The sequence below is a fragment of the Lissotriton vulgaris genome, chromosome 7 (genome assembly GCF_964263255.1).
Source record: "Lissotriton vulgaris chromosome 7, aLisVul1.2, whole genome shotgun sequence".
In the NCBI taxonomy this organism is placed as follows: Eukaryota; Metazoa; Chordata; class Amphibia; order Caudata; family Salamandridae; genus Lissotriton; species Lissotriton vulgaris.
In genome coordinates, this window is record NC_141695.1 from 1,288,142,482 (window position 1) to 1,288,160,105 (window position 17,624).

The window sequence follows — 17,624 nt, forward strand, 5'->3', positions numbered from 1 at the left end:
TGGGCGGGTACCCGTGCCTTCTCCTCCTATTCGACATATGCGAGGGGGGTGGCGATTCTCATTGCCCGTGGCGTGCCTTTCCATCGCTTTGGGGAGGAAGTGGACAGAGAAGGGAGGTATATATTGCTGTGGGGCAGGGTAGGACATGACGTCTATTTATTTGTCTCTATGTATGCACCGAATGTTGACTCACCTGCCTTTTTTTCCACACTGTGGGGTAGGATTGTTTCCATAGGGGCACGACATATCGTCTGGGGTGGTGATTTTAATCTGGCGCTAGCGCCCCCTTTTGACAGGGCGGATGGTGTTGGCTCCTATAAGCCCCGAGCCAGGGAGGTTTTGGTGGGAGTGGTGGAGGAGGGTGGTCTGTTTGATGCCTGGAGACACCTGCATCCCCTCGGACGGGAGGGCACACACTTCACACCTCACACCGGGACATGGGCGCGCCTGGACTATTTCTTGGTTACCCGAGACATTACTATGGAGCTGATAGGGGTTGAACACTTGCCCAGAACTTTTTCAGATCACAGCCCTGTGAGGTTGCAGTTTAGAACCCCTGGTTGGGACAGTCCGAGACCACAGTGGAGGCTAAGCCCCGACGTGCTCCTTGACGAGCTCTTTCGCACAGAGCTGGGTGAAGAGATTAGAGAATTCTTCCCTAGAAACAAGGGCTCAGTGGAATCGGTAGAGCACATATGGGAGGCTTTCAAGGTCACTATTAGGGGGTTCTGCATTTCCAAATGTCACGGGGTCCTACGTGCTATCCTGCGCACCATCGCCACACTAGAGACGGAGCTGCGTGCTCTGGAGCTCAAAATGGCGGTAGATGATGATCCACGCCTGCAGGTGACCTTTAGGGACACGCTATCCAAATATGAGGAAGAAGCCGCCAGGGAGGTGAAATATCGGGGTAAACACTGGGTGGCCCGGAGATACTGCGAAGGGGAGAGACCTGGGAAAGTGCTGGCTTCGCTCACACGCACGCCACGTGCACACAACAATGTCTTAGAGCTTACGGATGCAACTGGCGCCACCATTAGGGAAACAGATGCGATCCTCACTACCTTCACGACACACTACTCAACACTATATACGTCCACTGCGGAGGAGGACGCTCCATATGCCGAATATTTGAGCGAAGTGGCCCTCTGCTGGCTCAGTGATGGTGATAGGGAATTCCTTGCGGCGCCCTTCGAGCTCGATGAGATTCGCGAGGCCATCATGTCCCTCAAAAACGGTAAAGCCCCGGGGCTCGATGGCATCCCGGCTGAATTCTATAAGGCCTATATCGAAATCATGGCTCCCGTGCTGAGTGAAGTGTTTGCCGAATCGTTGGCTGATGGGATACTACCCTGCTCTATGCGGGAGGTGGTTATCACCTCGCTTCTGAAACCGGATAAGGATCCCACCTCCTGCGACTCTTACCGCCCACTCTCCCTTTTGAATTGTGATGTCAAGATCCTCGCCAAGGTCCTGGCCACACGACTTTCACTACTCATGACCAGACTTGTCCTACCTGATCAGTCTGGATTCGTGGCGGGCAGATCTACGTCTCATAATCTCCGCACCCTTTTCTCCCTGCTCCGCACAATCCACCCTGATATCCCTGTGGCAGCTGTGTTCCTGGACGCCTCCAAGGCGTTCGACTCTGTCGAATGGCCCTACCTCTTCTCGGTCTTGGCCAGCATGGGTTTCCCTAAAATGTTCTTGGCCTGGGTGCGCCTGCTATACACCGATCCCACGGCAAAAGTGCTGATAAATGGAAAATTGTCGCCACCCATCACCCTTACGAGAGGTACCCGCCAGGGGTGTCCGCTCTCGCCTCTATTATTCGCTATTGCAGTGGAACCTTTGGCGTGCCGTCTACGCCAATTACACCGAGCAGGAGCGGTACAATGTCTGCAGCGGCAAATCGATGTATCCCTCTATGCGGATGACATAACGCTGTACGTCAAATACCCGGATCAACACCTTAATCCCCTGCTCCGCGAGTTTGTCCTTTTCGGAGGTCAGTCGGGCGTTCACATCAATTGGTCTAAATCGCAATTTTTTCCTCTCACTGATGCTGTACACGACTTCCCCCTAGACTACCCATTGGTGTGGTGCCGTGATGATCTCAGATATCTTGGGATTCGTGTCGCGCGCACCAAGGACGAGACACTCCGCTCCAATTATGGCGTAGCCGTGACCAGACTTACTGCCTCAGTTGATAGGTGGATCACGTTGCCTCTCTCCATGGCTGGTAGAGCTTCCCTTATAAAAATGATATTGTTGCCCCGATTCCTGTACCTTTTCCTCAATATTCCCTACTACCCTGGTGCCTTTTTCTTCAGGACACTTCGAACGGAGCTGCGCAGACTTTTTTGGGGCGGTAAGTCTCCCCGTTTGAAGTGGTTGACATTGACCCTACCCTATGACCAAGGGGGGTTTGATATCCCCGATTTCGAAACATACTATTTATGCGCGCAGGCGCATTACGCCTATCATTGGATGGCCCCCACTCCCTTCATGCCACACATAGCGGTGGACGACTGGATAGTACACCCCCTCCCGCTGAATGGCCTGCTGCACTGTCCCGAGACTTCCATCACCACCTCGAACACCTCGGTTTCTTGCACGCTGGATGCATGGCGGCGCATTGCTCGGCGACTGCTCTGCACACTGCCCTACTCCCCTATACTTCCTCTTACTTATCATCCACGTCTTGCCCTGCTATCGGAAATAGGGTTTCGGCGCCTTTGTGACAAGCTTCTTATCGCCTGCTGGGGAGATCTGTTCCACGGCGGAAGTTTCAAGTCAGCCGATCAATTTTTTGGAACGCATAACCATTCGCCCCTTGACCTATTTTACTATATCCGACTGCGTGCTGGGATGCGTGACATCCTACCTGACTATCCTGATGAGCCTGCGACACTGCCGCCACTACACTATCTTTTAGAGTCGCAGGATGGGACCCATTTGGTCTCTGGGCTCTACCGCCAGTTTCGCGGGGCTGCTCCTTTACAGGTTTCTGCTGCCCGGTTGCACTGGACGGCGGAACTGGGAACAGATGTCTCGGATGACCAATGGAAATACTGCTGCGTATTAACATCCCGCATCTCGGCCAGCTGCAGATTGAAAATAATACATTATAAATTCCTTCAGAGGATATATTACACGCCGGTCCGGAAATTCAGGTTTGGACTGGCCGATAATGATCGCTGCGAGCGTTGCCGTGCTGCACATGCTGATTTTCTCCACCTGGCATGGTCCTGCCCCCAGGTTGCAGACTACTGGCGACAGGTCATCGAAGCCGTCGCGGAAATGGTAGATGAGGAGGTTCCTACGGACCCTCTGGTGGCCATCCTTGGATATACCAAGCAATTACCTAGGGGATGCAGAAAATTCATAGACATTGCATTGCTCTTGGCCAAGAGACGTGTCGCTTGCCGCTGGAGCAGGGGCAGAGCTCCCAAGTTCAAGGACTGGCTAACAGACTTAACATACTGCCAAGACCAGCACACCACCTTTGCTGAGCTGCTGCCTCTCTCTTGCCGGCCTGGGAACATCTGGGATCCACTGGTACACTATTTGCTTAAACGCTCACCAGACGATGTGCAGTCCAGCGACGCACCCGACACTCCCCAGCTACGGTGACACTTTTCTAGACATTACCTGTGACCCTGGATAAACAGCGCTGCTTTCTTACCCCTTTCTGTGCCTGAGCGTCCTCCCTGCCACATAGGCGGACGGTCCCGCCTCTGGTAAACTATGTCCTTCATACCCTGCTGATCCTGAGAGTACACCCCGCGCACTTCCATTCACACTAGAAATCAAGACTAGGACAGTCACCTTCCCCCGCGCAGCGCCACCTGCCAAGACGGCTGCGATGCACCACCACCACACACTAACGCAACACAGACATGCGACACCTCTTAGTTTGTTACCTCGTTGGGATGTTTCTTGGTTCTCGTTTCACAGACAACAAAACCATAGTGAGACTATTCTCTCGCTCAAAAAATCTGTTCGACTGCTGCTCATCCTCGCTTGGCCTGTTCCACCGACCACTGATGTGATACAGCGACACCCCTATACTTTGCCGCCGGGCCCCTGGGATGCCGGCTCCCAGGCTGTGTATTGTTGCTTCTCCATTTCTGCCGGCCTCCGGGTTGTAGGCGATTCAAGCTGTGTATCCTACTACTTTTATCTCAATAAAGCAGATTTGAACCCCAAAAAAAAAAAAAAAAAAAATATCAACAAAGACGGGAGCGTGGTCTGAAATTAAGATTGAACCGATGTCTGAGTGAAGGGCAAGTTGGGCTAGGGGTTTGCTAAGAAAGAGGTAATCAATACGAGATTGGGAGTGATGGGTGTGGGAATAAAATGTGTACTCTCTAAGGTCAGTATTACATAATCTCCAAATGTCAACTAAAGTGTTATTTTGAATAGATGCAGTAAATTGGGAATGCATTTTGGAGGAAACAAACTTAACTCTAGAATTCCTGTCTAAAAAGGGGTCTAGGACTTGATTGCAATCACCACCGAAAATAACATATTGTTCATCAAGTGTAACAAGTTTGTCAGAAATAGCAGGCCAAAACAATTTATCAACCCCTGTAGGGGCATAAACATTGACCATTAACATCACATTCTTGAGATATAACAGAAACTGTTAACTTTTTATGACACAATATAACAGAACCATTCTTCTTACCCAAGGCAGGAGAGTGAAAAACATGTCCCGCCCAGCAACGTTTGAGTTTGACAGCCTCCTTTTCCGAAAGGTGGGATTCTTGGAGGAGGGCTACATCAGCTTTAAGCCTAGTCAAATGCGTTAGAACTCGTTGACGTTTAATGGGGTTATTTAACCCCTTAACATTCCAAGTAACTACTCGGAATAGAAATCAACAATAGAATGATAAGGAAGAGAAGATAGAATAGAAAAGTGAGTTGAGAAGATAAGAGAGTAGTAGCAGGAATGTAAAAATAGAGTATGTAAGAGAAATAAATCAAGATAAAATAGTGAAAATACTGTAAGAAAAAGGGAGAGAAAAGAGCAAAGAAACAAGATAGTAAAAGAGAATAGTAGAAAAAACAGAATAATGTAAGAAGAACATAGAAACATACCAACAGATACAGAACGAAGAATGAGGGGTGACGAAGCCAGAAGATGACGACACCGACAACGGAGCACATGCCACCGAACACCTGAGGAACCAGCAGAGGACCGAAATGAAGGTATGCATAAATACACCGGGGTGAAGAAAAGGGAAGAGGATCTGTAAGAAGACAAAAATTAAGAGGAATGTTAAAGAGACATATGAAATACAAAATACAAACTGCAAAATACTAGGGCAAGATATAATCAGCAGGGAAGAAGGAACAAAAACAAGATACGATAGGGTAACAGAAAGGCAAACAATTTAGTCTCGCATGGTGAAACATGCGTGTTTAAACAGCTCTTGCAGTGTCCATGTTTTCGGTCTCTTGATGACGAAGAAACTCTTGAAGGACTTGTGGATCATCGAAAGTTGTTGTCTTATCTTTATAGGTCACCTTGAAGAGACATGGGTGAAGCAGTCCAAACCTGGCATTAAGAGCTCGCAGTCGTGGTCTCAAATCAAGGAATTGTTTCCGACGATCAGCTGTCACTTTAGCTACATCCTGAGATAGATATAATCGGTGACCTTCCCATATGACTTGTTTTTTGGCCTTTGCTGCTGAAAGTACTTGAAGGAGGTCAGTATATTGTAAGAACAGCATGATGACTCCGCGGGGTTTGGTGGTAACTTTAGGACCAAGTCTATGTGCACGTTGAATGTTAAGTGAAGAGGAAGGAGGAAGATCCAAAATTTTCGGTAGAAAGGTTTGGAAAAAAGCAGTTGGATTGGATCCCTCTGTAAGTTCAGGAAGTCCATAAAGGCGTAGGTTATTTCTACGATTACAATTTTCCAACTCCTCTGTCTGCCTTCTCAGGAGAGAGACATCCTTCTCCAGCAGCGAAATCCTAGAACATGAGGTCTGAAGAGACTCCGTGGTTTGTTCCACCAGAAGAACCCGCGATTCAAGAGTGGACCATTTGTCGTGAAGAAACTGCAAAGTCTTAGTAGTCTCAGCCATGAAGGGTTTGAGAGCACGAATTTCCTCAAGAATGAGATCCATAGATGTCGAATGTGACGTAGAGCCTGGGGAGGGAGGATCCTTTTTTAGTCGTTTTGTTGAAGCAGGTTGTAAAAGTTTACTTGAGGAAATAGCTTTAGGAATTTCCCCAAGGGGTTAAGTCCGGCTTATGGGAAACAGGGTCATCCATGTTCTGAGTCGTGGAGTCAGAATCTGAGGAATGACGTGATTTGGTCGTAGAAGCAGTAAGCTTGAGGGTACGCAGTTTCCCCATGAAAGACAGGAGGGAAAATGTTAGTGCCACCACAGACCACAGGTGAAAGATTGTATAAATAGTATGCGAGGGATAAGCACTGTGGCGCGGCACTATTTAATGCGTACAGGAAATGCGCCCAACAATGCTGAGAATATGTCGAATTATGCAAATTGGTAGCTTTACTACACACTGCTCCTCCTCAGGAGAACTTCCATAAATGTTGTGCGCAAATAGAACATCGCAGTAAGTCAATAAACAGTGTATACAAGCGCAAGGACAAGGACAGCAATGATGAGGACACGCAATACATCCAGCAAGTCAATATGATAATGGAATCAATGTTCGTGAGGCAAATTACTGTAGCGGCATTGCGCAAAGAGAAACCCTGAGGTAGACTTGCAAGTGTAGCGCATGTTAAACTGCGGTCGAAAGAGGCGCCAATCAGGAAGACGAAGCGTGAAGTGCTGACACAGAGTTATGGTAAACGGCGCTTGCACGTCAAAATATAAAAGAGGAAAACTGCAGCTGGAGAGGCATTCTGCAATGTGTTTAGGCTATTGAGGGAGGAGGCAGACAATAAAAAGTCTTGTAGAGAAGAGAATGAGGCATAAAAGCGGCAATTACCGCTCGTGGAAAAATCGCGGCAGAAAGAAAATGGCGGCCGCTGGAATAGCGGACTGCGTCACTGTGAAAAGGAGCGCATGTCGCTGGAGTTGAGGAAAAAGGCACAGATCCTCCTGCTCACCTCATGTTCCGACATCAAAATCTGTGTTTAGTGTCCGTAATAGTCCGGTAAAAGTGGAGAAAACTGCTGGCGCCGGTGCTCGGTCAGCGGAGCTCCGACGTCAAGCCGCCATCTTGTGCGGCGCTCAAGCCACCAATCTTGGTGTTTCTTTACAGGGTAAAGTTATGTCATTGGTACATTGTGATCTGCACTGCGTGCCCTTGCATTCTTCAGGGGGTCATGACCGCAGTGCTTTTGTAGACTAGAGCGGGAGTGAGGCATCAGTGCAGCAATGTCTCCTGCTCAGGCTAAATCACGGAAGACTCAGAAGTTGACAAGTAGGCAGATGTCTATTTAACTGCCCTCCACAGCACTGTAAACTGGCAGAAGAATTCCACATGCATGAGCATTGACCTTTCAATTAAAGTACACTTCAGCTCTGTCCTAGACGCCTTAAAAATAGGTTCATTCAAAGATCTATTTAGCTTCCCATTACTTCTTCTTCTCTAATTAGGGTGCCTTTCCATCTCCACCCGACAAATTAAGACTCAGTAGAAATGCTGCCCTGGTTCAGAGATTCTATTCTCAATTAATCGCACATTGTTAGACTCAGGAGAATCACCACTTGCTGTCATTTGTTTTTATTTCATTCCAGCTCCAATTAATGCAACTAAAAATTCAACTTTGCATATGTTTATATTCAACATTCTTAGTGCCACCAAATCTCCATTAGTTAGAGCTTTTCCTGTCCCTCCTTGCCTATATTTTTTTGACCTGCTTGTAAAATTCCACCTTTATCTGCAATTCACTGAGAACTTCTTAATTCTCTTTTGGACTATTATTCGTCACTGTCCACCTGGACGTTTGCCATTTTTCTGCATTGGTCTCTTCTGCCATTGGGCTTTGGATACTGCTCTGAGGTGAATATCTATTCCTTTGAGATTTGCATTACAAATGCTGTAAAACATGATAATACAGACATTCTAAATCCTTTCTCACTTAGGACTTCTACTTGCCTCAGAAAAACCTTCCAACTATTTGATATTTGAAGCCTGTTATTGCTGCATCCTAGCTCCATATTCCAAACTGTATAGATTGTGAACCTGATACCCTCTATATCCAGTTGCATTGTGCCACTGATGCTCTCACCGCTTACCTTTCTTCAGACCTGGTTGTTGGTCCATGACTTTTCGGTCTCCAGGATACTTTGATATTTGCCTGGATATGTACTTAAGTACAGTTCTGAGTTTTCAAAGAAGTTAGTGGCTGACCGGCTATACCAAATCTTATGAAAGGAATAAAGGGGAGCTCATCTTGAAAGTTGGAAAAAATACTACACATTTTAAGTCTCATGCCTAATAGAGATGGAAACTGTTGTCTGAATAGTCCCTGATGTCAAGAATTTAGAAGTGAATGCCAGGAAATATGTTTGAAATACGAATAGACAATTGAAACAGAATTTAGCATTTTTTGTAGAAAGGGAAAAATAGATGTTTTCAACTTACAAAATTCAGTTTATAGTGCGTTATTGCACATGGTCAGTAAGCAAACATGTCACAAAATGGAGGGCGATTGTCTGAATTGTTGCCAAATGTTCAGTTTTCTGAAAAAGTTCCTTTTATTTTGGATGCAACTCAGAAAAAAAGGTTGAAAGAAAGATTTTATTATGATATACACAGTACATTTCAGGCACACTAAACATATGCTCTGTAGTATTTTGATTCATCTCTGCATTGACAGTGTTTGAAATTGACGTATATGCTGTGTATTACAGGATGGATACACAATCGATGTCCAGTGCATTGATGAAGTGAGTGGAAAATGGTCTATATTTGGTGAAGAATACCTCCTGGAAAATGCTAATAAAGCATGCTGTTGAAATAATGATGATATGAGATCTATTCAGTGTTTCTGTTTGATGACAACAAAGAAGTACTTTGAAGAAAAGCACGGTTAGTCATTTTTTCTTAGCACTTACAGTATAGTGTGTGATGTATATTCAAGTTAGGAAAAAATATGAGCAGATGAAGAGTAGTCTGAATTGGGTAATGAGACATTGTCTCATCTCAACCATAGCACTCAGCCAAGCCAACCACAAGCCACTTCCAATACCAGGAGTACAGCATCAGCTGATCTGGGAATCAGAAATGTGCCCCAGCACAACCTCTTTTGCAGCAGCTGCCAGCCACAGGTTTCTGGTTGCTTGTTCTCCTTGCTCAGGAGATACCTGCTAGGAAGATGACTAGTTCTTGTCTCAGACCTTTCCTAAGGTGAGGGAGTAACATATGCTCTCAGCAAGTGACCTCTATGTTGAGCTTCCTCTGCTCTAATGCTCAAACTCATCAATGCAGTATATATATGTTAGTTTTCAAGTTACTCACACTCATAGGGTGAGCATGACGGGAATTTGATTCATCTCGTTTGCAGCACTACAGTCACTGCAGCCTTAAAAACATGATGTAAAATTGCACAAAAAGCAACACTTTGATTGAAAAGTTTAGTCTATCTCACACAAGGATCAATGCTCATTTGCCTAATGCATCATTCACATTCAGCCTCATTTACATGCAAATCTGAAGAGTGGTGCACATTTAATGCTAATGGATAGGCAGTGATTAGTAGTCTAGCTTCAGTAAATATCTCCTAAGATAAATTCTTGATGATTTTTGGCACTTATTAAAAGAAGAGCCAGATCACAGTAACTTCAATTGAAGTATGACTACTATGTGATAGTATTTTAAAAAGGTACTTAAATTATTTCTTTAAATTTGTTAGCAGTTGTGAAAATGCTTACCGTCATGTCTCTGATTTCTGTTTACTCTAAGCAAATTACCAGCTTTATTTTTGAATTGATGAAAACCATGGGGAAGGCAGCCAGGCTAAATCTTGGTGCTTCTTTACAGGGTAAAGTTATGTCATTGGTACATTGTGATCTGCACTGCGTTCCCTTGCATTCTTCAGGGGGTCATGACCGCAGTGCTTTTGTAGACTAGAGCGGGAGTGGGGCATCAGTGCAGCAATGTCTCCTGCTCAGGCTAAATCACAGAAGACTCAGAAGTTGACAAGTAGGCAGATGTCTATTTAACTGCCCTCCACAGCACTGTAAACTGGCAGAAGAATTCCACATGCATGAGCATTGACCTTTCAATTAAAGTACACTTCAGCTCTGTCCTAGACGCCTTAAAACATAGGTTCATTGAAAGATCTATTTAGCTTCCCATTACTTCTTCTTCTCTAATTACGGTGCATTTCCATCTCCACCCGACAAATTAAGACTCAGTAGAAATGCTGCCCTGGTTCAGAGATTCTATTCTCAATTAATCGCACATCGTTAGACTCAGGAGAATCACCACTTGCTGTCATTTGTTTTTATTTCATTCCAGCTCCAATTAATGCAACTAAAGATTCAACTTTGCATATGTTTATATTCAACATTCCTAGTGCCACCAAATCTCCATTAGTTAGAGATTTTCCTGTCCCTCCTTGCCTATATTTTTTTTGACCTGCTTGTAAAATCCCACCTTTATCTGCAATTCTTGGAGAACTTCTTAATTCTCTTTTGGACTATTATTCGTCACAGTCCACCTGGACGTTTGCCATTTTTCTGCATTGGTCTCTTCTGCCATTGGGCGTTGGATACTGCTCTGAGGTGAATATCTATTCCTTTGAGATTTGCATTACAAATGCTGTAAAACATGATAATACAGACATTCTAAATCCTTTCTCACTTAGGACTTCTACTTGCCTCAGAAACACCTTCCAACTCTTTGATATTTGAAGCCTGTTATTGCTGCATCCTAGCTCCATATTCCAAACTGTATAGATTGTGAACCTGATACCCTCTATATCCAGTTGCATTGTGCCACTGATGCTCTCACCGCTTACCTTTCTTCAGACCTGGTTGTTGGTCCATGACTTTTCGGTCTCCAGGATACTTTGATAATTGCCTGGATATGTACTTAAGTACAGTTCTGAGTTTTCAAAGAAGTTAGTGGCTGACCGGCTATACCAAATCTTATGAAAGAAATAAAGGGGAGCACATCTTGAAAGTTGGAAAAAATACTACACATTTTAAGTCTCATGCCTAATAGAGATGGAAACTGTTGTCGGAATAGTCCCTGATGTCAAGAATTTAGAAGTGAATGCCAGGAAATATGTTTGAAATACTAAAAGACAATTGAAACAGAATTTAGCATTTTTTGTAGAAAGGAAAAAATAGATGTTTTCAACTTACAAAATTCAGTTTATAGTGCGTTATTGCACATGTTCAGTAAGCAAACATGTCACAAAATAGAGGGCGATTGTCTGAATTGTTGCCAAATGTTCAGTTTTCTGAAAAAGTTCCTTTTATTTTGGATGCAACTCAGAAAAAAAGGTTGAAAGAAAAATTTTCTTATGATATACACAGTACATTTCAGGCACACTAAACATATGCTCTGTAGTATTTTGATTCATCTCTGCATTGACAGTGTTTGAAATTGACGTATATGCTGTGTATTACAGGATGGATACACAATCAATGTCCAGTGCATTGATGAAGTGAGTGGAAAATGGTCTATATTTGGTGAAGAATACCTCCTGGAAAATGCTAATAAAGCATGCTGTTGAAATAATGATGATATGAGATCTATTCAGTGTTTCTGTTTGATGACAACAAAGAAGTACTTTGAAGAAAAGCACGGTTAGTCATTTTTTCTTAGCACTTACAGTATAGTGTGTAATGCATATTCAATTTAGGAAAAAATATGAGCAGATGAAGAGTAGTCTGAATTGGGTAATGAAACATTGTCTCATCTCAACCATAGCACTCAGCCAAGCCAACCACAAGCCACTTCCAATACCAGGAGTACAGCATCAGCTGATCTGGGAATCAGAAACGTGCCCCAGCACAACCTCTTTTGCAGCAGCTGCCAGCCACAGGTTTCTGGTTGCTTGTTCTCCTTGCTCAGGAGATACCTGCTAGGAAGATGACTAGTTCTTGTCTCAGACCTTTCCTAAGGTGAGGGAGTAACATATGCTCTCAGCAAGTGACCTCTATGTTGAGCTTCCTCTGCTCTAATGCTCAAACTCATCAATGCAGTATATATATGTTAGTTTTCAAGTTACTCACACTCATAGGGTGAGCATGACGGGAATTTGATTCATCTCGTTTGCAGCACTACAGTCACTGCAGCCTTAAAAACATGATGTAAAATTGCACAAAAAGCAACACTTTGATTGAAAAGTTTAGTCTATCTCACACAAGGATCAATGCTCATTTGCCTAATGCATCATTCACATTCAGCCTCATTTACATGCAAATCTGAAGAGTGGTGCACATTTAATGCTAATGGATAGGCAGTGATTAGTAGTCTAGCTTCAGTAAATATCTCCTAAGATAAATTCTTGATGATTTTTGGCACTTATTAAAAGAAGAGCCAGATCACAGTAACTTCAATTGAAGTATGACTACTATGTGATAGTATTTTAAAAAGGTACTTAAATTATTTCTTTAAATTTGTTAGCAGTTGTGAAAATGCTTACCGTCATGTCTCTGATTTCTGTTTACTCTAAGCAAATTACCAGCTTTATTTTTGAATTGATGAAAACCATGGGGAAGGCAGCCAGGCTAAATCTTGGTGCTTCTTTACAGGGTAAAGTTATGTCATTGGTACATTGTGATCTGCACTGCGTTCCCTTGCATTCTTCAGGGGGTCATGACCGCAGTGCTTTTGTAGACTAGAGCGGGAGTGGGGCATCAGTGCAGCAATGTCTCCTGCTCAGGCTAAATCACAGAAGACTCAGAAGTTGACAAGTAGGCAGATGTCTATTTAACTGCCCTCCACAGCACTGTAAACTGGCAGAAGAATTCCACATGCATGAGCATTGACCTTTCAATTAAAGTACACTTCAGCTCTGTCCTAGACGCCTTAAAACATAGGTTCATTGAAAGATCTATTTAGCTTCCCATTACTTCTTCTTCTCTAATTACGGTGCATTTCCATCTCCACCCGACAAATTAAGACTCAGTAGAAATGCTGCCCTGGTTCAGAGATTCTATTCTCAATTAATCGCACATCGTTAGACTCAGGAGAATCACCACTTGCTGTCATTTGTTTTTATTTCATTCCAGCTCCAATTAATGCAACTAAAGATTCAACTTTGCATATGTTTATATTCAACATTCCTAGTGCCACCAAATCTCCATTAGTTAGAGATTTTCCTGTCCCTCCTTGCCTATATTTTTTTTGACCTTCTTGTAAAATCCCACCTTTATCTGCAATTCTTGGAGAACTTCTTAATTCTCTTTTGGACTATTATTCGTCACAGTCCACCTGGACGTTTGCCATTTTTCTGCATTGGTCTCTTCTGCCATTGGGCGTTGGATACTGCTCTGAGGTGAATATCTATTCCTTTGAGATTTGCATTACAAATGCTGTAAAACATGATAATACAGACATTCTAAATCCTTTCTCACTTAGGACTTCTACTTGCCTCAGAAACACCTTCCAACTCTTTGATATTTGAAGCCTGTTATTGCTGCATCCTAGCTCCATATTCCAAACTGTATAGATTGTGAACCTGATACCCTCTATATCCAGTTGCATTGTGCCACTGATGCTCTCACCGCTTACCTTTCTTCAGACCTGGTTGTTGGTCCATGACTTTTCGGTCTCCAGGATACTTTGATAATTGCCTGGATATGTACTTAAGTACAGTTCTGAGTTTTCAAAGAAGTTAGTGGCTGACCGGCTATACCAAATCTTATGAAAGAAATAAAGGGGAGCACATCTTGAAAGTTGGAAAAAATACTACACATTTTAAGTCTCATGCCTAATAGAGATGGAAACTGTTGTCGGAATAGTCCCTGATGTCAAGAATTTAGAAGTGAATGCCAGGAAATATGTTTGAAATACTAAAAGACAATTGAAACAGAATTTAGCATTTTTTGTAGAAAGGAAAAAATAGATGTTTTCAACTTACAAAATTCAGTTTATAGTGCGTTATTGCACATGTTCAGTAAGCAAACATGTCACAAAATAGAGGGCGATTGTCTGAATTGTTGCCAAATGTTCAGTTTTCTGAAAAAGTTCCTTTTATTTTGGATGCAACTCAGAAAAAAAGGTTGAAAGAAAAATTTTCTTATGATATACACAGTACATTTCAGGCACACTAAACATATGCTCTGTAGTATTTTGATTCATCTCTGCATTGACAGTGTTTGAAATTGACGTATATGCTGTGTATTACAGGATGGATACACAATCGATGTCCAGTGCATTGATGAAGTGAGTGGAAAATGGTCTATATTTGGTGAAGAATACCTCCTGGAAAATGCTAATAAAGCATGCTGTTGAAATAATGATGATATGAGATCTATTCAGTGTTTCTGTTTGATGACAACAAAGAAGTACTTTGAAGAAAAGCACGGTTAGTCATTTTTTCTTAGCACTTACAGTATAGTGTGTAATGCATATTCAATTTAGGAAAAAATATGAGCAGATGAAGAGTAGTCTGAATTGGGTAATGAAACATTGTCTCATCTCAACCATAGCACTCAGCCAAGCCAACCACAAGCCACTTCCAATACCAGGAGTACAGCATCAGCTGATCTGGGAATCAGAAACGTGCCCCAGCACAACCTCTTTTGCAGCAGCTGCCAGCCACAGGTTTCTGGTTGCTTGTTCTCTATGCTCAGGAGATACCTGCTAGGAAGATGACTAGTTTTTGTCTCAGACTTTTCCTAAGGTGAGGGAGTAACATATGCACTCAGCAAGTGACCTCTATGTTCAGCTTCCTCTGCTCTAATGCTCAAACTCATCAATGCAGTATATATATGTTAGTTTTCAAGTTACTCACACTCATAGGGTGAGCATGACGGGAATTTGATTCATCTCATTTGCAGCACTACTGTCACTGCAGCCATAAAAACATGATGCAAAATTGCACAAAAAGCAACACTTTGATTGAAAAGTTTAGTCTATCTCACACAAGGATCAATGCTCATTTGCATAATGCATTATTCACATTCAGCCTCATTTACATGCAAATCTGAAGAGTGGTGCACATTTAATGCTAAAGGATAGGCAGTGATTAGTAGTCTAGCTTCAGGAAATATCTCTTAAGATAAATTCTTGATGATTTTTGGCACTTATTAAAAGAAGAGCCAGATCACAGTAACTTCAATTGAAGTATGTCTACTATTTGATAGTATATTAAAAAGGTACTTAGATTATTTCTTCAAATTTGTTAGCAGTTGTGAAAATGCTTACCATCATGTCTCTGATTTCCGTTTACTCTAAGCAAATTACCAGCTATATTTTTGAATTGATGAAAACCATGGGGAAGTTAGCCAGGCTAAATCTTGGTGTTTCTTTACAGGGTAAAGTTATGTCATTGGTACATTGTGATCTGCACTGCGTGCCCTTGCATTCTTCAGGGGGTCATGACCGCAGTGCTTTTGTAGACTAGAGCGGGAGTGGGGCATCAGTGCAGCAATGTCTCCTGCTCAGGCTAAATCACGGAAGATTCAGACGTTGACAAGTAGGCAGATGTCTATTTAACTGCCCTCCACAGCACTGTAAACTGGCAGAAGAATTCCACATGCATGAGCATTGACCTTTCAATTAAAGTACACTTCAGCTCTGTCCTAGACGCCTTAAAAATAGGTTCATTCAAAGATCTATTTAGCTTCCTATTACTTCTTCTTCTCTAATTAGGGAGCCTTTCCATCTCCACCTGACAAATTAAGAGTCAGTAGAAATGCTGCCCTGGTTCAGAGATTCTATTCTCAATTAATCGCACATCGTTAGACTCAGGAGAATCACCACTTGCTATCATTTGTTTTTATTTCATTCCAGTTCCAATTAATGCAACTAAAGATTCAACTTTGCATATGTTTATATTCAACATTCCTAGTGCCACCAAATCTCCATTAGTTAGAGATTTTCTTGTCCCTCCTTGCCTATATTTTTTGACCTGCTTGTAAAATTCCACCTTTATCTGCAATTCTCGGAGAACTTCTTAATTCTCTTTTGGACTATTATTCGTCACTGTCCACCTGGACGTTTGCCATTTTTCTGCATTGGTCTCTTCTGCCATTGGGCTTTGGATACTGCTCTGAGGTGAATATCTATTCCTTTGAGATTTGCATTACAAATGCTGTAAAACATGATAATACAGACATTCTAAATTCTTTCTCACTTAGGACTTCTACTTGCCTCAGAAACACCTTCCAACTCTTTGATATTTGAAGCCTGTTATTGCTGCATCCTAGCTCCATATTCCAAACTGTATAGATTGTGAACCTGATACCCTCTATATCCAGTTGCATTGTGCCACTGATGCTCTCACCGCTTACCTTTCTTCAGACCTGGTTGTTGGTCCATGACTTTTCGGTCTCCAGGATACTTTGATAATTGCCTGGATATGTACTTAAGTACAGTTCTGAGTTTTCAAAGAAGTTAGTGGCTGACCGGCTATACCAAATCTTATGAAAGAAATAAAGGGGAGCTCATCTTGAAAGTTGGAAAAAATACTACACATTTTAAGTCTCATACCTAATAGAGATGGAAACTGTTGTCTGAATAGTCCCTGATGTCAAGAATTTAGAAGTGAATGCCAGGAAATATGTTTGAAATACTAATAGACAATTGAAACAGAATTTAGCATTTTTTGTAGAAAGGGAAAAATAGATGTTTTCAACTTACAAAATTCAGTTTATAGTGCGTTATTGCACATGGTCAGTAAGCAAACATGTCACAAAATGGAGGGCGATTGTCTGAATTGTTGCCAAATGTTCAGTTTTGTGAAAAAGTTCCTTTTATTTTGGATGCAACTCAGAAAAAAAGGTTGAAAGAAAGATTTGATCATGATATACACAGTACATTTCAGGCACACTAAACATATGCTCTGTAGTATTTTGATTAATCTCTGCATTGACAGTGTTTGAAATTGACGTATATGCTGTGAATTACAGGATGGATACACAATCGATGTCCAGTGCATTGATGAAGTGAGTGGAAAATGGTCTATATTTGGTGAAGAATACGTCCTGGAAAATGCTAATAAAGCATGCTGTTGAAATAATGATGATAAGAGATCTATTCAGTGTTTCTGTTTGATGACAACAAAGAAGTACTTTGAAGAAACGCACGGTTAGTCATTTTTTCTTAGCACTTACAGTATAGTGTGTGATGCATATTCAATTTAGGAAAAAATATGAGCAGATGAAGAGTAGTCTGAATTGGGTAATGAGACATTGTCTCATCTCAACCATAGCACTCAGCCAAGCCAACCACAAGCCACTTCCAATACCAGGAGTACAGCATCAGCTGATCTGGGAATCAGAAACGTGCCCCAGCACAACCTCTTTTGCAGCAGCTGCCAGCCACAGGTTTCTGGTTGCTTGTTCTCCTTGCTCAGGAGATACCTGCTAGGAAGATGACTAGTTCTTGTCTCAGACCTTTCCTAAGGTGAGGGAGTAACATATGCACTCAGCCAGTGACCTCTATGTTGAGCTTCCTCTGCTCTAATGCTCAAACTCGTCAATGCAGTATGTATATG

At 42.7% G+C, this 17,624-nt stretch overlaps 4 non-coding genes across 4 annotated transcripts; all 4 read right to left on the bottom strand.

The window, feature by feature from the left end:
- Window positions 1–9,098: 9,098 nt before the first annotated feature.
- Window positions 9,099–9,405, bottom strand: LOC147703451 (Nuclear RNase P). The gene has a single exon (XR_015298588.1).
- Window positions 9,406–11,827: 2,422 nt separating this feature from the next.
- On the bottom strand, window positions 11,828–12,134 carry LOC147703452 (Nuclear RNase P). Its single transcript, XR_015298594.1, has one exon.
- Window positions 12,135–14,556: 2,422 nt separating this feature from the next.
- On the bottom strand, window positions 14,557–14,863 carry LOC147703453 (Nuclear RNase P). Its single transcript, XR_015298612.1, has one exon.
- Window positions 14,864–17,282: 2,419 nt separating this feature from the next.
- On the bottom strand, window positions 17,283–17,589 carry LOC147703454 (Nuclear RNase P). Its single transcript, XR_015298576.1, has one exon.
- Between the last annotated feature and the right edge of the window lie 35 nt (window positions 17,590–17,624).